A 24,742-nucleotide genomic window follows, 5' to 3' on the forward strand; every position below is an offset into this window, starting at 1 on the left:
ACCAACTCCCGGAATTCACCCAGACTCACGTTCATCGAGTCAGTGATGCCATCCAGCCATCTCATCCTCTGTCATCCCCTTCTCCTCCTGCCCCCAGTCCCTCCCAGCATCAGTCTTTTCCAATGAGTCAACTCTTCGCAGGAGGTGGCCAAAGTACTGGAGTTTCAGCTTTAGCATCATTCCTTCCAAAGAAATCCCAGGGCTGATCTCCTTCAGAATGGACTGGTTGGATCTCCTTGCAGTCCAAGGGACTCTCAAGAGTCTTCTCCAACACCACAGTTCAAAAGCATCAATTCTTCGGTGCTCAGCCTTCTTGACAGTCGAACTCTCACATCCATACATGACCACAGGAAAAACCATAGCCTTGACTAGACAGACCTTTGTTGGCACATACTTAGCAGATGTTAAATTTGGTTTTTAACATAAGTGACTCAGGGCCCTGCGCTGTCTCAAGTTGTGGATATTAATCGAGTTGCCCTAGGATGAAAGGATGACATAATATTCTGAGTATATAGAAGGCACCAAGAAAAAACAGGATTTTGGAATTCTAAGACAAATGTTTGTACTTGATTTAGTGCAGTAGGGTCATTTTTATGAAGGATTTTTACTGGTATGGTCCTCAGATTAAGCAGGCCTAGGACTGCTGTTATACTACTGAGTTATGTGACCCAGCATAAGTGTGGAAAAAATCCACTAGAAAGATTTAATTCTTAGGTTTAACATTAGGCCCCTAGATTACTGTTGTCATGCAAGCAAGAAAGATGTATAACATTTACACTGGGAAAGTAGGATTCTTAAAAATAATAGAAAATCTGCTCTAATTTATTCATAGTTCCATGTTGGGACTCAACCCACCCAAGCACTATATGCAATAGCTTCTCAGTATTCTAGAATTATTGTAGAAGAGAGTGAGTCAGAAGAAAGACAAATCTCCAAGTCAATGTAGGAGGGAGCTTTGGAAAACGGATACATCTCTGGGCCAAGATGCAATATCCTTGCAATAGAAGACACAGTGACCAAACTGCAGGATAAGATCAGGGTCGAGTGTTTCCCAAGCATTTGAATCACAAAGTCAACCCCATAAGAAAGAATTTCCAGAAGAAATCATTCATTATCAGAAAATTTGTCACTGCCAGTGGGCAATGCAAGCAGATTTCTAGGAAAGAGGTGGATAAAAACTAATCAGGGAAACAGCGATCTGCCAGCAGTTACTTCTTCACACAGCTTCAACTTGCAAAAATAAAAGCAAATAATAGTAACAGGTTACAGAAAGTTTGTTAGGCTAAATAGCTGAGTTTAATTTAGGGCAAGTTTCCCTAAATCAACAATGCTAGAAAGTGGCTTATCTGGAATTGAAATTCAGCAATCACTCCAAAGCCTGCTCTTAAAGTCAAACCTTATGTGTATTTTAATTTCATAACATATTCATATTACTGTGTTATATACTTTTCAAAGAGATTGCATAAAATTATTTCTTTGGGAATTATTATATGTATGAAGTGATCAAATCATATTACTATGTCCATTTTAAAGATGAAAGAATTGGGTCTAACATAACAATATCTTTTCTGAGTTCACAAAGGTATAATTTTCAAACAATAAAGTAGAATTCAGCTTTTCTCTTTCCTCAGTGTTTCCGTTCATTTGACATAAAGGTTGGCAGACTTTTATTTAAATGACTAGATAGTAAATGGTTTAAAGATTTCAGCAAAGAGGCAAAATTGAGGATATTATAAAGGTACTTACACAATAATTTTAGATGTAGCTGTTAAAAAATATAACAGCTTTCTTTCTTTGTGGTCTATACAAAAACAGACAGTAGATCGAATATGACCCTCTGGCCATAGTTTAGCAACCCAGATTATACCAACACTTGTTTGAATGGTTATTTTCAATAGCAACTTAATCTAACAGTGATGAATTGAATAGTGTTACATCATTTTTCATCTCTTTGACTCACTTAATTTGTGTCATATGTAGGAGAAACTTAACAGAAATCCTGATTTATAGAGAAGACATTATGAAATAATATAGTAATATCCATAAACTTATGAAATAATGTTTATAATTTATATTTCTATATTATATATACATTAATATACATTTATTACAGTTTTAAGAAACTGTCAAATCTAACTTCTTCCAAAATAAAATTATCGTGACTTGCATTAAAATCAATTTATGTCTAATTCTTTTTCTCTGTAGGTAAAATCTGTGGATAGTACACCTTAGAATTTCCTAAAATAGACCATAGGCATTCAGCCATCTGAAATTTCCACAATGACAACATGATTTCTGTATGTGATATTTCCAGGCAATAATGACTTTGTGTTAACTTTAATTATGATGCTTTATTAGAATAATATAGGCAGGAAGTATAAACTCATAAACATACAAAAGCAGAGCGGTTTAATATATTTTTTCCTCAGAAAGAATTTGACCTCATCACGTTAGGCTTTGGAAAAAGATGTTTTACTCAGATAAAAATAAATGAAAATTATTTTTCAATAAAAAAATAAAAAAATGTCAGTATGTTCTTTAATATAACAATTAAAACTACTCATTTTGTCTTCCCACTTTTCCAGACCTTTGTATCTTCCATCAATAAATGATGAAGACAGTGACAGTAATTATTGGTAACACAACGGAAATGACATTTAAAAATACCTAAAAGAGGATTATAGTTTTGCAACAAGCTTTTAATATTTTTTGTCTTGGAACATTCAAGACAATACCACAGTTTTTTAGAGAAAAGTTTATTGACTGAACATTTTTTGTAGATAAATGGATGACCTTTACTTTCTCCTCTTATGTGTACACTTAGAAATTACCGAAGGGAGAAGAAGTGTCAATTTGTCATTCAGTAGTATGATACATGAATTGAAGTAATCTTTGGGAAGGCTTGAAATCTAAGTCAATATGAAAAACAAGAGATTCACTCAGAGAACAAGCTAACCACAAAAGTTTGCCAAATTGATGAGTTGCCTTTCTACACTGCAGCCTCTTCAAGGTCTTCTGTCTGAATATGGGCAAGCACAGCTTTGTGCAGAAACAATGTGCAAGAAAGAGGCACTTTGGGTTTGACCTGAAACCCTTTTTCTACCCCCTCACTATGGACGCGAATGAACAGCTCTAGAACTTGAAGTGTTAGTTGATTTTGAACTTATTGCATTTCTTTTTATTATTATTTTATTGCAATGTTAAATTGAAATTATAAAATATGTAGAGATAGTGTTATTTGTGCTATTTGTGTCCACCTATTTTGCTCATCAATATAAAATAGGAAAGTGGATGATCATTTCTAAATTATCATGATGGTTGACTCATGTACAAGGTAACCACATCCTTGCTCACAACATTTCTGGATAGATATATCTGCCAGTCTCATATGCATTTGGGGCTTCCCTGGTAGCTCAGCTGGTAAAGAATCTGCCTGCAATGCAGGAGACTCCGGTTCAATTCCTAGGTTGGGAAGATCCCCTGGAGAAAGAATAGTTACCCACTCCAATATTCTGGCCTGGAGAATTCCATGGACTGTATAGTCCTTGGGGTCACAGTCGGACATGAATGAGTGACTTTCACTAGTATGCATTCAGGGAAATCAATGAAGAAGGGAAGGATCAGTTTCAATAGATTGTGGTGTAATGACACTTTGAGAATAAAGTAAATGTCTTTATTTCTTTTGACACAAAAACAACAACTAGTGAGGGTGTTTTTTATATGTCAACTTGACTGGCTACGGTAATCAAACAGCAACTGAGGTGCTGCTATGAAGGCATTTATAGATGTGATAATTTGGGTGGGCTTAGTTCAAACATTTGATAAACTTTAAGAGCATAGCTGAGGCTTCCCTAAAAAAAAAAAAAAAAAAGAGAGAGAGAAGAAAACAAAAGAAAAAATATATGTAACTTTTGGATAGCAGTGTTAGCCTGTCCCAAAGTTCCAGCCTGCCTTCTGATAGCCTACCTTGCAAATATTGGACTTGCCTAATCAAATCCAACATTTTAATAAGCCAATTATTGGTAATATAAAATTCTTTGTGTATGTGTGTGTGTGTATATATATATATATATGTATGTATATATATATATATATAGAGAGAGAGAGGTTATTTTTCTCTTGTATAACACTGATTGATACACAGAGGCACTCACTTGATTAAAGATTTAAGAACCTTCTGCAAAATCCTCCAAGGGAAAGTGAATCTTTTATAATGTTAACATCAAATACATATGGTTGGCTCACAATAACAACAACAATACAGACAGTAACAGCAACAAAAACTAAACACCTAGGGATCAAGAGTATAACATGAAACAGAATATGGAATAACAAATTCAGATATCGCCTACTAAAAAGCTGAAGTGTGGAAAAGGCAGTCTTGGTGAATTTTTAGCTACTTTTCCACAATCTTTTTTCTTTACTTTTAATTTTTTTACATTCATATGTTTGCATTGCTGAGTAGTGTGGCATCAAATTCGAGTGTAACCTATCTCTACAAAGGCTATTCTCTGGACTCTACTCCTATCTGTGTTGGTGGTATTTAGAATTCTAAGATCATGCCTATGACCCTCAGTCTTTGTAACAGCAAGGTAGTTTTTTGAAGTTACAGTGTTTTGTAATTGAGACTACAACTCATGGTAAATAAAAGATTACCCAGTGAGCCTAATCTAAGCTAAAGCAGCATTTAAAAGCAGAGCATTTTCTTCAACAGGGAGCAGGAAAGGAAGTCAAAGATTTGAAAATTCAGAGTTGTTCCTGGCCTAAAGCTGAAGGAGGCCTTGTGGGAAAGAGCTAAAAGATCTATCTGGGCTTTGCTGGTGGCTCAGGAGATAAAGAATATGCTGACAATGCAGGAGACCCAGGTCACATTCCTGGGTCTGGAAGATCTCCCAGAGAAGTTAATGGCTACTCACTCCAGAATTCTTGCCTGGAGAATCCCATGGACAGAGGAGCCTGGTGGGCTGGTCTCCATGGGGTCGCAAAAAGTCAGAGAAAACTGAGCAAGTAACACTTTGATTTTTTTAATATCTGAGAAAGACTCTCAGATGACAGGCAGTGAGAAAATGGGACCTCAATCTTACAATGAGAATTTATTCTGCTATCAACCTGAATGAACCTGGAACCCATCCCTCTGTTAAGGAACCACCTTGACTTCTGCCATGTGATACCCTAGTCAGAGTTCAGCTGAGACTGCCTAGAATTCTGGAATATGATGTATGAGATAATAAATGAGTGTTCATTTATGCCACAAAGTGTATAGTAATTTGTTGCATAGCATAAGGAAACTAACACTGTCCATAGCTAAATATTTGAATCTCTCTAGTACTGAGAATGGACTTCCCCGGTAGGTCAGCTGGTAAAGAATCCGCCTGGAATGCAGGAGACCCTGATTCCATTCCTGGGTTGGGAAGATCTCCTGAAGGAGGGATAAGCTACCCACTGTAGTATTCATAGGCTTCCCTGGTGACTTAGATGGTAAAGAATCCACCTGCAATGCGGGAGACCTGGGTTCAATCCCTGGGTTGGGAAGATCCCCTAGAGAAGGGCATGACAACCCACTCCAGAATTCTTGCCTGGAGAATCCCATGGACAGAGGAGCCTGGCAGGGTACCGTCCATGGGGTGGCAAAGAGTTGGACATGACTGAGTGACAAAGGATAGCACAATACTGAGAACTCATGTTAATTCTTGTTGAATCACAAATGCTCAGTACATTGCCCAGCACAAAATGTGTGTTTAATACATTGCAGCCAGTTACTGAATGAAGGGAATGCCAGTGAAAGTGAAAGTCGCTCAGTCGTATCCGACTTTTTGCAATCCTATGGACTATCCAGTCCATGAAATTCTCCGGGCCAGAACACTGGCCTATCCCTGCTCCAGAGAATTTTCCTGATCTAGGAATCCAACCAGGGTCTCCTGCACTGCAGACACATTCTTCATCAACTGAGCTATCAGGAATGCCAAAGGAGCCCTTAGAATCTGATCTTTAATGATTTTATTTAGACTCATCTTTCCCCCACATTTTGATAAGTGTTAACTCAATATAACATATGTAGAATAAAGAGTAAGATGAGTATTTCCAGCTTTTAAGATGATGTCTCAGGCCATGTGCATTCATATTCCACATTATTTCTGTTATATGACACATTGTATAATTTAACATAAGTAAATCAGAACTAGGGAAATTGAGGTAATATAGAAAGGCCTCTCGGTTCCCTTCATGAATTATAAAGGAATGAGATGGATCTAGATGGAGTTGTCCAGAAGTCTGGGCCTTCTCTAATTGTATTAATGCCAGTTAGTGTTCTACTCTGTGGAACGAGAAAATATATACAACTTGGAGGCAGTAGGGAGGAGGGGGTCCTCTGAATACTCAGCCCAGATTGGGAGGTGACCAATATGCTACTGGAGATCAGTGGAGAAATAACTCCAGAAAGAATGAAGGGATGGCGCCAAAGTAAAAACAATACCCAGTTGTGGATGTGACTGGTGATAGAAACAAGATCCAATGCTGTAAAGAGCAGTATTGCATAGGAACCTGGAATGTTAGGTCCATGAATCAAGGCAAATTGGAAGTAGTCAAACAGGAAATGGCAAGAGTGAATGTCGACATTCTAGGAATCCGTGAACTAAAATGGACTGGAATGGGTGAATTTAACTCAGATGACCATTATATCTACTACTATGGGCAGGAATTCCTTAGAAGAAATGGAGTAGCCATCATGGTCAACAAAAGAGTCTGAAATGCAGTACTTGGATGCAATCTCAAAAATGACAGAATGATCTCTGTTCGTTTCCACGGCAAACCATTCAATATCACAGTAATCCAAGTCTATACCCCGACCAGTAGTGCTAAAGAAGCTGAAGTTGAATGGTTCTATGAAGACCTCCAAGACCTTTTAGAACTAATACCCCTGAAAGATATCCTTTTCATTATAGGGGACTGGAATGAAAAGTAGGAAGTCAAGAAACACCTGGGGTAACAGGCAAATTTGGCCTTGGAATACAGAATGAAGCAGGGCAAAGACTAATAGAGTTTTGCCAAGAGAACGCACTGGTCATAGCAAGTACCCTCTTCCAACAACACAAGAGAAGACTCTACACATGGACATCACCAGATGGTCAACACTGGAATCAGACTGATTATACTCTTTGCAGCCAAAGATAGAGAAGCTCTATGCAGTCAGCAAAAACAAGACCAGGAGCTGACTGCGGCTCAGATCATGAACTCCTTACTACCAAATTCAGACTGAAATTGAAGGAAGTGGAGAAAACCACCAGACCATTTAAGTATGACCTAAATCAAATTTCTTATGATTATACAGTGGAAGTGACAAATAGATTTAAGGGACTAGATGTGATAGACAGAGTGCCTGATGAACTATGGATGGAGGTTCATGACACTGTACAGGAGACAGGGATCAAGACCATCCCCATGGAAAAGAAATGCAAAAAAGCAAAATGGCTGTCTGGGGAGGCCTTACAAATAGCTGTGAAAAGAAGAGAAGCGAAAAGCAAAGGAGAAAAGGAAAGACATAAGCATCTGAATGCAGAGTTCCAAAGAACAACAAGAAAAGATAAGAAAGCCTTCCTCAGTGATCAATGCAAAGAAATAGAGGAAAACAACAGAATAGGAAAGACTAGAGATCTCTTCAAGAAAATTAGAGATACCGAGGGAAAATTTCATGCAAAGATGGGCTTGATAAAGGACAGAAATTGTATGGACCTAACACAAGCAGAAGCTATTAAGAAGAGGTGGCAAGAATACACAGAAGAACTGTTCAAAAAAGACCTTCATGACCAAGATAATCCCGGTGGTGTGATCACTCACCTAGAGCCAGATATCCTGGAATGTGAAGTCAAGTGGACCTTAGAAAGCATCACTAGGAACAAAGCTAGTGGAGGTGATGGAATTCCAGTTGAGCTATTCCAAATCCTGGAAGATGATGCTGTGAAAGTGCTGCACTCAATATGTCAGCAAATTTGGAAAACTCAGCAGTGGCCACAGGACTGGAAAAGGTCAGTGTTCATTCCAATCCCAAAGAAAGGCAATGCAAGGAATGCTCAAACTACCACACAATTGCACTCATCTCACACGCTAGTAAAGTAATGCTCAAAATTCTCCAAGCCAGGCTTCAGCATCACGTGAACCGTGAACTTCCAGATGTTCAAGGTGGTTTTAGAAAAGGCAGAGGAACCAGAGATCAAATTGCCAACATTCACTGGATCATCAAAAAAGGAAGAGAGTTCCAGAAACACATCTATTTCTGCTTTATTGACTATGCCAAAGCCTTTGACTGTGTGGATCACAATAAACTGTGTAAAATTCTGATAGAGATGGGAATACCAGACCTGCTGACCTGCCTCTTGAGAAACCTATATGCAGGTCAGGAAGCAACAGTTAGAACTGGACAGGGAACAACAGACTGGTTCCAAATAGGAAAAGGAGTACGTCAAGGCTGTATATTGTCACCCTGCTTATTTAACTTATATGTAGAGTACATCATGAAAAATGCTGGGCTGGAAGAAGCACAAGCTGGAATCAAGATTGCCAGGAGAAATATCGATAACTTCAGATATGCAGATGACACCACCCTTATGGCAGAAAGTCAAGAGGAACTAAAAAGCCTCTTGATGAAAGTGAAAGAGGAGAGGGTAAAAGTTGGCTTAAAGCTCAACATTCAGAAAACTAAGATCATGGCATCTGGTCCCATCACTTCATGGGAAATAGATGGACAAACAGTGGAAACAGTGTCAGACTTTATTTTTTTGGACTCCAAAATCACTACAGATGGTGACTGCAACCATGAAATTAAAAGGTACTTACTCCTTGGAGGGAAAGTTATGACCAACCTAGATAGCATATTCAAAAGCAAGAGACATTACCTTGCCAACAAAGTTTTGTCTAGTCAAGGCTATGGTTTTTCCTGTGGTCATGTATGGATGTGAGAGTTGGACTGTGAAGAAGGCTGAGCACGGAAGAATTGATGCTTTTGAACTGTGGTGTTGGAGAAGACTCTTGAGAGTCCCTTGGACTGCAAGGAGATCCAACCAGTCTATTCTAAAGGAGATCAGTCCTGGGTATTCATTGGACGGACTAATGCTAAAGCTGAAACTCCAATACTTTGGACACGTCAAGTGAAGAGTTGACTCACTGGAAAAGACTCTGGAGCCTGGAGGGATTGGGGGCAGGAGGAGAAGGGGATGACAGAAGATGAGATGGCTGGATGGCATCACTGACTCGATGAACATGAGTTTGGGTGAACTCCGGGAGTTGGTGATGGACAGGGAGGCCTGGTGTGATTCAATTCATGGGGTTGCAGAGTCGAACAGGAGTATGTGACTGAACTGAACTGAAAGAATAAATGAATCCATTTATGCAGGTGAATAATATCTCACATAAATTTCCTTTTAAAATTTAGGAAGATGTTAATTGTGAGTTAATTTTGGACATTTTAGAAACAATTTGACCAAGACAATTTTTGTTTGATTTTGTATTTCTTGAGGTTGGTTAACTTGTAAATGACTCCTAGTGAGAATTTTGAACAGCAGCTGCACTTAAAATTTTAACCTTAGGTCGTCTGAGAATATTTTTTCGTGTGAGAAAACACAGGGCATCTCCCTACGATGGATATTTTATACAAATATTTGTAACACATTTTTCTTTATTGCTCAAAACACTAAGAAACTTCAACAATATTAAAACAAAACATGTGGAAAAGTTATCTTTCTTTAGTTCCCTGGTGGCCTGTATTCCCTTCCTAACTTTATCATGCAGAGAAGGCAATGGCAAGCCACTCCAGTACTTTTGCCTAGAAAATCCCATGGATGGAGGAGCCTGGTAGGCTGCAGTCCATGGGGTCACTATGAGTCGGACGCAACTGAGTGACTTCAATTTCACTTTTCACTTTCACACAATGGAAAAGGCAATGGCGACCCACTCCAGTGTTCTTGCCTGGAGAATCTCAGGGACGGCAGAGCCTGGTGGGCTGCAGTCTATGGGGTCGCACAGAGTCGGACACGACTGAAGTGACTTAGCAGCAGCAGCAGCAGCAGCAGCAACTTTATCATCTATGTGGTCATGTCACTAAGTCATGTCTGATGCTTTGCGACTCCATGGACTGTAACAAGCAAGGCTCCACAGGGTTCTCCAGGGAAGAATGCTGGAGTGGGTTGCCATTTCCTTCTCCAGGGGATCTTCCTGGACCAGGGATCAAACCTGTGTCTCCTGCATTGGCAGGCAGATGCTTTACCACTGAGCCACCAGGGAAGCCCCATAGCCTCATTACTCTGCCTGTGAGATGAGAATCTCATTCTCATTTTGCAACACGGCAATTCCTTTGCAGTGATATACCACCCTTGTTTTTTTCCATAAGAAATGTGAACCCTTCTGGGTTGTCTTAGGATAGAATTTGAATTCCTAATATTTCCATGTCTTTCACTGTCTTTTTGCAGATAATATAAGACTTGGACAGTGCTGGATATTTTTTCTGTTCTCAGCTTTGCTACTTAATAACTGCAAAGTTGGGAAAGTGATTAAATTTTTAAAACCTTAATCTTTAAGTTTGTAAAATGAAGATAGTGGCTACATTATTTAGGATCTTAGTTAATTTCAGTAAAACATTCAGAAAAGTTTCAGTAATAATTCTTAATGAATGGTAGCTATTTACTCTTGCTGTTATTATTACTCAGTTCAATTCAATTGCTCAGTAATGTCTGACTCTTTGTGACCCCATGGACTGCAGCACACCAGGCTTCCCTGTCCATCACCAACTCCTGGAGTTTACTCAAACTCATGTCCATCAAGTCGGTGATGCTATCCAACCATCTCATCCTCTGTCGTCCCCTTCTCCACCCACCTTCAATCTTTCCCAGCATCAGTTTCTTTTCAAATGAGTCAGTTTTTCGCATCAGATGGCCAAAGTATTTGAGTCACTAATATTAATATTGTTTTAATAACAAGTAGCAATATTTTATGAAAAAAATTGGTACACATATAAAAGGATCTGAAAGGGCGCTGTCTAAACCTAACTTCGAAACACCATTTAATATGTTCACATTTTAGACCTTGGTGAGGGTACAGGAATGATTTTTTCTTGCTAAATAAAAAAAGGCGGGCGTTGCAGAATTTTAATGTTACTATTTTAACATTTATTATTCAGTAAAGTATGTTTCCAAAGGGAAACTGAGATCTCTGTATATCTGCAAGTCTCTATGTATCTGTATATCTCTGTATATCTGCAAGTCTCTGTATATTTAAACATTTTTCCTTCCTGTTAAAAGTAAATAAGTAAAAAAAAACCCATTTTTCATAAAAGGAAAACTGAATCATTTACTTTTCTTACCTCTGATGATCAAAACTGGAACCTAACTTGATATCACATAGTATATATATATTCATGAGCTTGAGAAATTTCTGTTCTGCTCCCATTAATGAAAACACAAGCATGATTTTAATTAGCCTGAATATATCTTGCAAAAGCATAAATCCCTTAATCAAATGTGAGAAACGAAGGCTGGTCACCTCCCCTTGCTAAATTTATACTCTCCTAAAAAAATCTTATTCTTTCCTCTAATTATGTCTTCTACTTAGAATTATAGTTTCTGTAACAAATATAAAATAATTGAAGATAAAATTAATCAAAGAAACACCTTTCATTTCTCAATATATAATACTATTTTAATAGTTATATGAATACAATTGCTTTTATATCTCCTTGGTAGGGGATATTTAAGTTGTCTATTCACAATTACAGGCACTTTAATTCTTGAATTGAGTAGATCTCCAATCAAAACCACTAGTATTTTTGAAGGATTTTACATTATCAAACTCACTGAAGCAATTATCACCCCCTCCTAGCAAGTCTGCAAATTCTTTCTCTTCTTTTAGTCATTGTAAGGAATTTTTTTATTTTTAGTAATGAGATCCCAACTTCCCCTAGAATCATATTTATTATGATGTGTTCCATTCTGATTTTTGAAGGGAAAATGCATGCTTATATCCACTTTTCTATTTAATCACATTGTTATTCCTTCTAGGGCTTCCTTGGTGGCTCAGTCGGTTGTGAATCCTCCTGCAGTACAGTAGAGCCGGGTACACTCCCTGCATCGGGAAGTTTCCCTAGAGAAGGAAATGACACCTACTCCAGTATTCCTTCCTGGGAAATCCCATGGACAGAAGAGCCTGAAGGTCTACAGTCCATGGGTTCCTAAGAGTCAGACACGACTGAGTGACTAAACCACCATCCCATCTAGGACCAAATACACTTGCAATTTAAACCAACATATTTTCTCTGCTTTTGGAAAAAAATGTAAAAAAAATACTAGGCATTATATCTAAACTAAGATTTTGGTTTCATTCACATGATGTAAAAGGGCACAGAAGTAAGTTAAATTCATGGAAGTAATATGAATGTCTCAGAATGCCAATTACTTAATTATTTGGTAAAATATTACATTTTGTGATGATGTTTGTTATTTCCACAAAGTTCAGTTCAGTTCAGTCTCTCAGTCTTGTCCGACTCTTTGCAACCCCATGGTTTGCAGCATGCCAGGCCTCCCTGTCCATCACCAACTCCCGGAGTTCACCCAAACTCATGTGCATCGAATTGGTGATGCCATCAAGTCATCTCATCCTCTGTCTTTCCCTTCTCCTCCAGCCCCCAATCCCTCCCAGCATCAAGGTTTTTTCCAATGAGTCAACTCTTCGTATGAGGTGGCCAAAATGTTGGAGTTTCAGCTTTAGTATCAGTTCTTCCAATGAACACCCAGGACTGGTCTCCTTTAGGATGGACTGGTTGGATTTCCTTGCAGTCCAAGGGACTCTCAAGAGTCTTCTCCAACACCACAGTTCAAAAGCATCAATTCTTCGGCACTCAGCCTTCTTCACAGTCCAACTCTCACATCCATACATGACCACTGGAAAAACCATAGCCTTGACTAGACGGACCTTTGTTGACAAAGTAATATCTCTGCTTTTGAATATGCTATCTAAGTTGGTCATAACTTTCTTTCCAAGGAGTGTCTTTTAATTTCATGGTTGCAATCACCATCTACAGTGATTTTGGAGCCCCAAAAAATAAAGTCTGAGACTGTTTCCACTGTTTCTCCATCTATTTGCCATGAAGTGATGGAACCAGATGCCATGATCTTTGTTTTCTGAATGTTGAGCTTAAACCAACTTTTTCACTCTCCTCTTTCATGGTCATCAAGAGGCTTTTTAGTTCCTTTTCACTTTCTGCCATAAGGGTGGTGTCATCTGCATATCTGAGGTTATTGATATTTCTCCTGGCAATCTTGATTCCAGCTTGTCCTTCTTCAAGACCAGCATTTCTCATGATGTACTCTGCACATAAATAATCAGGGTGACAGTATATAGCTTTGATGTATTCCTTTTCCTATTTGGAACCAGTCTGTTGTTCCCTGTCCAGTTCTAACTGGTGCTTCCTTACCTGCATGTAGGTTTCTCAGAGTAACTCACCCTTAATTTTTAAACTGTCAGATATTTTTTCCCCAATATTTTGAGATGATTTATTTTTTATCTTTTATAAAACTTTGTTTGATTTACCTTACATTTCAAGCCCAAATGTGTGCCCTTCAGTGGTTTTCCCTTCTTCATTTACACACTTTATTCTGTACTCCAGATATTCTTTATATTTAATATGTCAGTACAGTAAAGAATGCCAAAGTCTTAATTCCAGGAAGACTGACCTCTTCTGAGTCCCAAACACATATACAATTTACACTATTTTTGTTCATATTTTACTTTATTTAAACAATGAACTTATTTTTGTTAAGATTTAATTTCCCAAGTGACACTTTAAAGGTTAATAAAAAATAAGTGAAGAATTAATATCTACTGATTAACTAATGATGGTGTGACTTTGATGCTATAAAGATACACTGATTTAAAGAATTAATTTGAGACAATAACTTGGAAATTATAAAATGCATAAAAATGGCTCAAATTATTTCTCTATTTTGGAGAAGAATCTCAATTTGTTAATAAGATAATGCAGAAAATCCACACACATATCCCCTTGCCTCCAACCTGAAAAGAGATGAATTAATACTCCTTTTTTTTTTTTTTGTACTTTGTAAGGACAAAAAGCAAATTGCTGAGTGGCTAGTAAAGGAAACTTATTTGGGCTACCTTACTGTTTGCTACAATGCATAATAATGCTATCTTTATTTTTCCAACATTCTTCATATTACGTTAGAATTGGACAGATTGCCTCGTTCATATTCTCACTACTTTCATTCACAACAAAATAGATGCATGCCAAACTAGTTTCTGCTTTGTTTACAAACTATTTTAGCAAAAATGAGAGTTCATAATTCTTTAATAGCCAAGATGATTCATGGGAGAAGACTGTCTCTACCCCATTGTAAGAAACGAGTGGAATGCTAACTTATCATCTTTATTATATTTATGAATAAATAAAATGGAGTAATAACAGTTCATAAATCACACTAAAATTGTCAGATATGCATCTTCTGTTACAGTGTCACATAATGGTGCCATATTTTGTGACTTGAATTGCAATGTGCACAGAATATGGGAAAACAAGACTGTATACTCAATATCTTCTAGATACTGATCTTGATCTTACTGGTAAACTATATAAACAGAACATTTTCATGACAACCATGGAATTCTAACCTATAGACACTCTTAACATTCCATTTTGATGTCACTTGTGTTATATTGGTATGCAGCAGAAGTACCTGAAATTTAACAATAAAAAGGCAAATTCTCACTTTGCATAAGTATCATAGCTTATAAATTAGACTAATAATTTTGAAAAAAACAAGTTATTGGCTCAAATTTATTCCTGTGAGGTGGGATATTATTAAACACATTATTAAACACATAGAGAATTTATGAAAAATAAGCATACTATTCTTAATTATTTTAATGATTATTTCTTTTTAATTTAATTGCTATTCAACAAGGGATTTAATGTTTAATATTACTAATGAAATTAAATAAAAAATGATATATAGCACCATTAAAGTAGCACATTAAAAAAATGCTAGTGCTAAAAATAACTCTACTTAGTAGGTACCAAGGGATGCATATGAAAACCATATTTCACAAGATAGTCTTTCTATTGAAAACTACTACACTATGAGGCATATTAGTTCCTTTCTCCTATAGACATATAAGTACAAAGCATGTTGTTTTTCAAATTATAAATTATACTCTTTATTGGATATTAAAAGTTGTGGCTATATAGCAGAACACAATAATTTGAAGTATTTTTTGCTTTACCATATACGGAAACAAAAACAAAACTTTTGCTTGACCTGCTTGAATTGCAATAACAAAATTGCCCGCCATTATGAATGCATTATCCATATGCCAATTTAAAATAATCTTTAAAATGATTGAAATGAGGGTGATAATTTATATCATACATGAAAATACAGGCACATTCTTGGAGATGGAAGAGAATAAACAAAATACAGCTATTTCAGAGGATATTTTAGAGATTCTCTAAACTCTTATGAATATAGGTACTTTTTAATTTTAATAGTCCTTTAAAAATCATCATTAAGGGTTAGCCATTTACTGTCTTAAGGACCGCAGAAAATTATGTACTTCACATATAAGATTATACTGAAAAAACTAAAAGGAAAGATTACTGCATTAAATGTGTTCAGTTGATATTCTGTCTTAATGAACATGTCAGTCATTTTGTTTGATTTTTTAATTTATTTTTTAATCGTTTTTGGATTTTAAATCAATAGCAAACATTTTCTGTGAATTTTAATTATTTTCCAGAGAGTTGTATATAATAATGATATTTTTCACAAAGCCATTTGGAAATATTTCCCATACAATCCTGAAAGCAACTTTGAGATATAAAATCATAGAATTAAGTAAGCCATTTCCTAGACTTGTAGTGGCAACATAAAAATTTAAAGAACTAAAAATAATAAAAGTGTTTGGTACATTAAATATGTTCTTATTTTCTACCAATACCTGCCGGGAGAAATATCAATAACCTCAGATATGCAGATGACACCACCCTTATGGCAGAAAGTGAAGAGGAACTCAAAAGCCTCTTGATGAAAGTGAAAGTGGAGAGTGAAAAAGTTGGCTTAAAGCTCAACATTCAGAAAATGAAGATCATGGCATCCGGTCCCACCACTTCATGGGAAACAGATGCGGAAACAGTGGAAACAGTGTCAGATTTTATTTTTCTGGGCTCCAAAATCATTGCAGATGGTGACTGCAGCCATGAAATTAAAAGACACTTACTCCTTGGAAGGAAAGTTATGACCAACCTAGATAGCATATTCAAAAGCAGAGACATTACTTTGCCAACAAAGGTTCATCTAGTCAAGGCTATGGTTTTTCCTGTGGTCATGTATGGATGTGAGAGTTGGACTGTGAAGAAGGCTGAGCACGGAAGAATTGATGCTTTTGAACTGTGGTGTTGGAGAAGACTCTTGAGAGTCCCTTGGACTGCAAGGAGATCCCACCAGTCCATTCTGAAGGAGATCAGCTCTGGGATTTCTTTGGAAGGAATGATGCTAAAGCTGAAACTCCAGTACTTTGGCCACCTCATGCAAAGAGTTCACTCATTGGAAAAGACTCTGAAGCTGGGAGGGATTGGGGGCGGGAGGAGAAGGGGACAACAGAGGATGAGATGGCTGGATGGCATCACTGACTCGATGGACGTGAGTCTGAGTGAACTCTGGGAGATGGTGATGGACAGGGAGGCCTGGCGTGCTGCGATTCATGGGGTCGCAAAGAGTCGGACACGACTGAGCGGCTGATCTGATCTGATCTGATAATTACTGAGGTTTTACTATTAGTAATACCCATCTCCTGCATACGGCTACTTTAGATAGTGTTCAGGGACCTCATAGGTGTGGCTAAAAGGAAATTTTACTCATGTACAAGTCCTTGTATGTTTCAAACATTCTAACTTGCTTGCTACCCTGTCCAGTAAACTAGAGGCATCATCTCAAGTCCACAGTTTGCTAATAAAAATGTCATCAGTAATTCAATGTTACTGCAGTTTTATTGTTTGATATAAAAATAAAACAATATTAATGCAAGTGATCAAACACCAAATGCCATTTCTTCAGACTCAGAATGATGTTTTATAGAGAGACTCTCCTAAGGTACAGTATTTTTTGAACAACATGAACAGCAACATTTTATCAGTGTCATGGCTATATTTTTGATAGTGAATGATATAAACAGGGACAAGGAAAACTAGATAAGGCCCATAAATTTTAAGACAACACACAGAAATGTAACTCACATTTTACTGAAGTTTACTTGGAACTAAATTGGTTGACACTCTTATGTCCTATAATCCCAGTAAGCACACAGACATGCAACACAAGTAACAAAATTCCATCCATTAAAATAACTGTTAATCTGTAGTCCCAACAGTGCGATTTATTATTAAATTGATATGACCAATTTTAGTTCATACAGATGAAAGTGAAACAAATGTCTACAATTTTATAAGCTGATATGACAAATTTTAAATAAAGCAAAAAAATGGCAGTCACTAATTTCTGCCTTTTAAAAAGTAAATCCATAGGTTTGAAAACTCATTTGCTTATTTGCTAAAAAAGAAAAAAAAAACTTTAAGTATCACTGTAGGATATTTAGCTTAATTATCCTAAATAACATTTACTATATAAAAGATAAAGTATAATGATAACATAAGGGAACATAACAAAGACTGAAATATATCTATACTGACTTTATATACATATATATAGATATATGAATGTGTGTACCTGTGTTATATGTATCTCTACATATTTAAAACATATCTACATTTTTCTAAGAAAAATAAAAAACTCAGATGCCACATAGACATAGAAACAGACAAAAAATCAATATAAAATTAAAATCATAAATTTAAAATACTCATAAATTAAAATTTTACTCTCATTTGAAGTTAAAATATGTTCATCCCATTTGAAACACAAAAGTTTACATTGATTTATTTTTACTATGTAAAAGTTCATAGAAATCAATAGTCAGACAATTCAATCAAAAACTTGGTAAAATACATATGTAGACATGAGGTAGTGGCGGAAATTCATTCAAAATGGCTTGTAAGCATATGGAGTAATTCTAAACATACTCCAGAAATGATGTATTATTATTTACATACACTTGAAATTTAGGCACTAATCTTGCATATAAGCTATATAATCTGCTTTAATCTGTCTGATTAAACTTAAAACCTCACTAACTATTCATGAGGGAAAGTGAACATATGCGTTACACTAAGTCAAAATATATCAGTATAATATGCCATGTGTCATGTGATAATTATATATATAATAAACAAATACAGATCAATATCTTCAGTTAAATTATTGTATAAATCTTTCAAATCAACTCTCTGGTAAAATTAATTTTGGCAATAATTTTCTAATTTTAAAATCCTATATTAGAAGAAATGACAACAGTTTTAAGGAATGAATGGGGGTAGTAAGAAATAAAGGAAAAAAGAAGAAAACCAGAATGTGGTATAAACTGAGCTTGAGAAAATAAAATTATGCTGATTATTTGACTTTTCAAGTGACTTGTCCCAAATGTTTTCCATTTAAACCTCAGTTTATCTCATGAAAATTGAAGAGTGAAACCATTTACAAAACAAGAGATTGACAAGGTACATATCTAGTTTACAAAGAGAATTCACTCTGAAATTGAAAATAATGGAGGTAATACACTCAGCAGGCACTTCATAGCACTGTGGATCTATTATGTATAAATCTTTGGCTTGATTCTAATATACGTTTCTCATATGATGGCAAGCAGTCAATTACATTGGCCTCCTTAAATCAGGTATTTGTAGTACTGGTAGTCTGGACACAGCAAAAATTACCTCCAAGCTACTGCTAATGTAATTTCTGAATGATTGCCCTTCTCTGCTCACTGGCATGTTTTGTATATTTGAATCTAATGGAACTAAACATAACAGAAGATTCAGGCAAGGTGCCAGAATCCTTCACTACTGACCCTGTTTTGAATGCCAACTCCTGAAGGAGCTTCAAGAGCAGACCAACCTCTCCAGGTGATGTTTAAAATAGATTCTGCTCCTAAGCAACACAACACAGTGAGACACCTGAGGCAACTGGGAAGAACTTCTCAGAGTTTACACGTGTTTAACAGTTGGCAAACATTGCCATTTGTCACCTGTCTGGCTTTTCCTGGTGAAGTCTATGTAACACAGTGAATTTTCTCAGAGAAAGCAGTTGGAGTGCTAGTCAAACAATCCACTATTTTGGAGGACTTAATAATTGTGAGAACAAAATCAATAATTAACAATTTTATGGGACTTATAAATTATTCCAATAACTCTGCTGCTGCTGCTGCTAAGTCGCTTCAGTCGTGTCCGACTCTGTGCGACCCCATAGACGGCGGCCCACCAGGCTCCCCCATCCCTGGGATTCTCCAGGCAAGAACACTGGAGTGGGTTGCCATTTCCTTCTCCAATGCATGAAAGGGAAAATTGAAAGTGAAGTTGCTCAGTCGTGTCCGACTCTTCATGACCCCATGGTCTGCAGCCTACCAGGCTCCTCTGTCCATGGGATTTTCCAGGCAAGAGCACTGGAGTGGGGTGCCATTGCCTTCTCCATCCAACAACTCTCAGTGTAACAAATTCCACAAAAGCATTTTTGAGCCCTGAAAGATGACATTTAAAGCAGGTAAAGCTGTAGAACACATTACTATGAGAATTACTTGGAAAAGAGGGAAGATTATGGAAAAGAAAGGTATTGGGAAGATTTTTCCCAGCAAGGGCTAGTGTGAGAAAGGCAATCAAAAATGTTTTTTATCCAGTAGATGTGAAAGAAGGCTATTGATAATTTTGCATCAAAATGGTCATAATACACTCAAATGTGGTGCAAAGAATGTGCAAGTTGTGTATGGAATCCAAAGTCATAGATTACAATATAGAAATATCCCTATTGCATATATCTTCATTTAATTCCACATGGATGGTCATCTTGTCCGTTTTGAAAGACAGCACAGCCACTGAACAAATTGCAAATGGGCAGTGGCTTTAGGTATCAAGTGATGCTGGAATTTTTAGGCATTAGAAAAGACCCTGAGAACATTTCTTCTCCAAATAACTACATATTATATGTAGGAGTTTGGGAAGGAAATACATTTTTTGAATGTCTTTCTGTGTATACTCAGTTGCTTCAGTCATGTCTGACTCTTTGCGACCCTATGTATGGTAGCCCGCCAGGCTCCTCTGTCCATGGGATTCTCCAGCAAGAACACTGGAGTGGGTTGCCATACCCTCCTCCAGGGGATATTCCCGACCCAGGGATCGAACCGCCATCACTTATGTCTCCCGCATTGGCAGGCAGGTTCTTTACCATTAGAGCCACCTGGGAAGCTCTGTCCACATTTACTGGAATATTGGGCTTCCCTGATGGCTCAGTCGGTAAAGACTCCACCTGCAATGAAGGAAACCTCTTTCAGTGCAAGAGACACAGGTTTGATTCCTGGGTCAGGAATATCACCTGGAGGAGAAACTGGCAAACAACTTCAGTATTTTTCCTGGGAAATGCCACGGACAGAGGAACCTGGTGGGTTAGAGTCCATTGGGTTGCAAAGTGTAGGACACGACTGAATGAATGAGCATGTACACAATAATAATAAATATTGTTTATTGTTAAAATGAAATTTTTGATACCCTACTTGTTTTGTTTAGATAATTGAATTGTGATTTGTTTTCACCAATATTACTTTCATACACACAAAAATACACTGGAAAAACAATTCAATATAAATTGTAATTTACTGTCATGTAATTATATTTTATTATAGTTATGCAATTGATAAGCTAAACATCACCAGACCTGTGATAAACAAGAAAAAAAAAACTTGAAAATCTGGAAGCCATAAACAAAGAAACAAAGAGAAATATTCCTCCTCCAATTCAATGAAGTATTATATTTAAGCAGAATCTGTATTATTATGGGTAAGTAATTGGGCAAATAACATTTCAGGAGTGATTATTGTTAACATATTCCTAGAGCAGTTATTTTTCACACCAATGATAAACTCAAAAGAATGACAGAAGGGAAAGAGAGGAAGTATTAGAGGAGAGGGAGAAGGGAGTGAGGGAGATGGAGACAGAGGAGAAAGAAGATAGGGAGGGGAAGCAGGAAAAGTAGAAAGAAGAAGAGGAATAAGTAAAGAATGAAAAGAATAGAAAAGAACAGAATAGAACACACATTTCAGAAACAGTGGTATAAAGCTCTATTTCAAAGCAGTTTTTTAATGGCATGGTGTTACACATGTTGAATTATTATATTATTCTGGAATCAGAAAGCACAAATATTTCCCACATATTTAATAGTTTGTACTTAGGTAATTTCCCAGGTGGCTCAGTGGTAAAGAATCTGGCTGCCAATGCAGGAGATGTGGGTCCTATCCCTGGGTCAGGAAGAGGAGGAAACAGCAACACACTCCAATATTCTTGCCTGGGAAATCAAATGGACAGAGCAGCCTGGAGGGATACAGTCCATAAGGTCACAAGAGTTGGACGTGACTAAGCACTTTGGTAATTACTATTTTTAAAAATAAAAACTGTTTTACAAATGTAGCTTATGTAATTTTCATATTTTCTCTATTTCATATAGTCCACTGTGCTAGAACTAAATCATAGTAAAGGAGTAAAAACCCTCTGATCACAATTGCTTTGTATAAATAGAACATAAATGAACTTACACATGAGAAAATGGAAACTGATTCACATGGAGGACAGAATTGTGGTTTCCAAGGGGGTGAGATGTTGGGGAGGGATGCATTGGGACTTTGGGGTGAGCATATACAAATCTATTTATCTATAGAACAGATAAACAACAAGGTCCTTACTGTATGACACAAGGACCTATATTCAATATCCTGTAGTAAACCATAATAGAAAAGGAAAAACAAAAGAAATTGCTTTGTATTACAAGATCTGCTCTACAAGAAGGTTAATTAAAACACTGATAAGTATACACAAATATACACTAAAAATAGTTAAACTAATTTCAACGAAATTTAGAGCCTTGGAATTGCAATAAGAAAGCAAACAATAGGGCTTTTATATAAATTGTGTATTTCAGTTTTGTACTTAATTAAAAAAGAAGTCTGGAATAAGTACATTCTATTTTGTGGTTCATTACAAATTTGCATTCTATTCACTTCATATATGGAAAAGTTTAACTGTAGTTATTACTGTCATTTATGGGTATAGTTATGGTGATAAGGTCACTACCAACATTTTCTCAATTTTTTTTTTAAAAAGTGATTCCAGACTGTTCTATATATCAGTGTCTCTAAAAAAAAAAAAAAAAAAAAAGAAGAAGAGAAAAAAAAGTGATTCCAACAGTGTTGTTTCTATAATAAACTCTAAAATTAGCACCATTGACATTCATTATGTGCTTAATTTGTATCTATTTTTATAAACTATCATACTACTAATCAGAAAGTGGGCATTTTCCTGCATTTGTGTTAAATATCAGAAACCAAGAATAATATTTTGACGAGTATAGAATGTGTACTCTAACATGAATACTTACAAACTTATTCCAACATTTATAAAGATATTTAAACACTATTGGATGTTAAACCATTTTACCAAATTGCATTTATATGTGGATTTTCAGGTATGTATGCAAATATTTATATTTATTATAAAATACTACATGCATGCTAAGTAGCTTCAGTCGTGTCCAAATCTGTGTGACCCTAAGGACTGTAGTTTACCAGGCTCCTCTGTCCATGGGATTCTCCAGGCAAGAATACTGGAGTGGATTGCCATTCCCTCCTCCAGGGGAGGAGTAGTATAAAATACTACTGCTACCCTTTTCATTTATTTATTTTTTTTAATTTGAGGCTATTACATTCAACCATAACTCTCTGCATTCATTTTAGCAAGAGGAAGAACTAATAAATATTAAGTACTTAGCTTACTTAAAAAATTATTTTTAATTAAAGGATAATTGGGGCCTCACTGGTGGCTCAGATGGTAAAGAATCTGTCTATAATGTGGGATACCCAGGTTCTATCCCTAGGTCAGGAAGATCCCCTGAAGAAAGGAACTGGCAACTCACTCCAGTATTCTTGCCTGGAGAATCCAATTGACAGTGGAATTACAAAATATTGTGTTGGTTACTGCCATACATCAACATGAATCAACCATAAGTATACATGCGTCCTCTCCTTTGGAACCTTCCTCCTACTTCTCATCCCATCCCAGTCCTATTTCTGATCAGAAATAGATGGAGAAACAGTGGAAACAATGTCAGACTTTATTTTGGGGGGCTCCAAATTCACTGCAGATAGTGATTGCAGCCATGAAATTAAAAGATGTTTACTCCTTGGAAGAAAAGTCATGACCAAACTAGATAGCTTATTAAAAAGCTGAGATATTACTTTGCCAACAAAGGTCCATCTGGTCAAGGCTATGGTTTTTCCAGCGGTCATATATGGATGTGAGAGTTGGACTGTGAAGAAAGCTGAATGCTGAAGAATTGATGCTTTTGAACTGTGGTGTTGGAGAAGACTCTTGAGAGTCCCTTGGACTGCAAGGATATCCAACCAGTCCATCCTGAAGGAGATCAGTCCTAGGTGTTCTTTGGAAGGACTGATACTGAAGCTGAAACTCCAGTGCTTTGGCCACCTCATGAGAAGAGTTGACTCATTGGAAAAGACTCTGATGCTGGGAGGGATTGGGGGCAGGAGGAGAAGGGGACGACAGAGGATGAGATGGCTGGATGGCATCACTGACTCGATGGACATGAGTTTGAGTGAACTCTCGGAGTTGGTGATGGACAGGGAGACCTGGTGTTCTGTGATTCATGGGGTTGCAAGGAGTCGGATATGACTGAGCTACTGAACTGAACTTAATATAGTTACACCAAAAGCATAGACAATGACGATGTCCATATTCTAATCTCTTGTTTTTGAATCTACTCTTCCACAGTCTTTACTATGATGTTAGGGTTGGGAATCCTGCCTCCACCTCATTCCCAGTTCCTTTGCCAGATGACTTGCTAGCTGATGGTTGGGAGCACTAGAGGACTTCTTCCCCATTTTTGTGCAAACAGAGGGAGTATATTTCAAGCATTGTTCTAACCTCCAGCTTCTCTTAACTACATCTGAGCAAATCACTAATAAAATTTTTAAAAGGAAAAAAAAAAAGTAGTTTGTTGAAAGGAAGTCACTCAACAAGTGTGAACAACCTTCACATATATGGTGAAGAGTATTGTAGGCAGAAGACACAGTAAGTACGAAGGCCCTGAGGCAGGAGCAGAGCCCTATGTTGGAGGAATACTAGTTAGGTCATTTTGGCTAGAGCACAGTGTGTGAGAGGAGGTGCTAGAGAAAACATTAGAAAAATAACAGGATGAGTACTATGGTGAACCTTGTCAGTTATAATTTGGATCTTGGGTTTTAGTCCTGGAGAGATGAAAAACCACAGAAGTGTTTGAGAAGAAGGTGGATGCATTCTCATTTAAAATTGAGCTCCTATGAAAGACGAATAGACAAAGTCCAGAATGCAAACTGGGTGACAGTTGGAGACTATGTTTCAAATAAAGGATGAAGATAGCTTTGACCACTATCTGTCTGTGAACACCAATCCTCAGGTCTTGTTCTGGAGCTGGGTTTTATGGCAAGAGTGCATCTCAGATTTTCCTACTTGATTCAGTGCAAATATTTCCTGAGTTATCTGAGTTGCAGG

The 24,742-nt window shown here is 36.9% G+C and overlaps 1 protein-coding gene across 2 annotated transcripts in view; it reads right to left on the reverse strand.

Moving 5' to 3' along the window:
• CDH12 (cadherin 12) overlaps positions 1–24,742 on the reverse strand; it is a 1,181,755-nt gene that overhangs the window by 501,892 nt on the left and 655,121 nt on the right. The window lies entirely within an intron of this gene.

Source organism: Bos grunniens, chromosome 20 (genome assembly GCF_055505025.1).
Source record: "Bos grunniens cultivar Pamir isolate PY7600 chromosome 20, Bosgru_T2T1.0, whole genome shotgun sequence".
NCBI classification, from domain to species: Eukaryota; Metazoa; Chordata; class Mammalia; order Artiodactyla; family Bovidae; genus Bos; species Bos grunniens.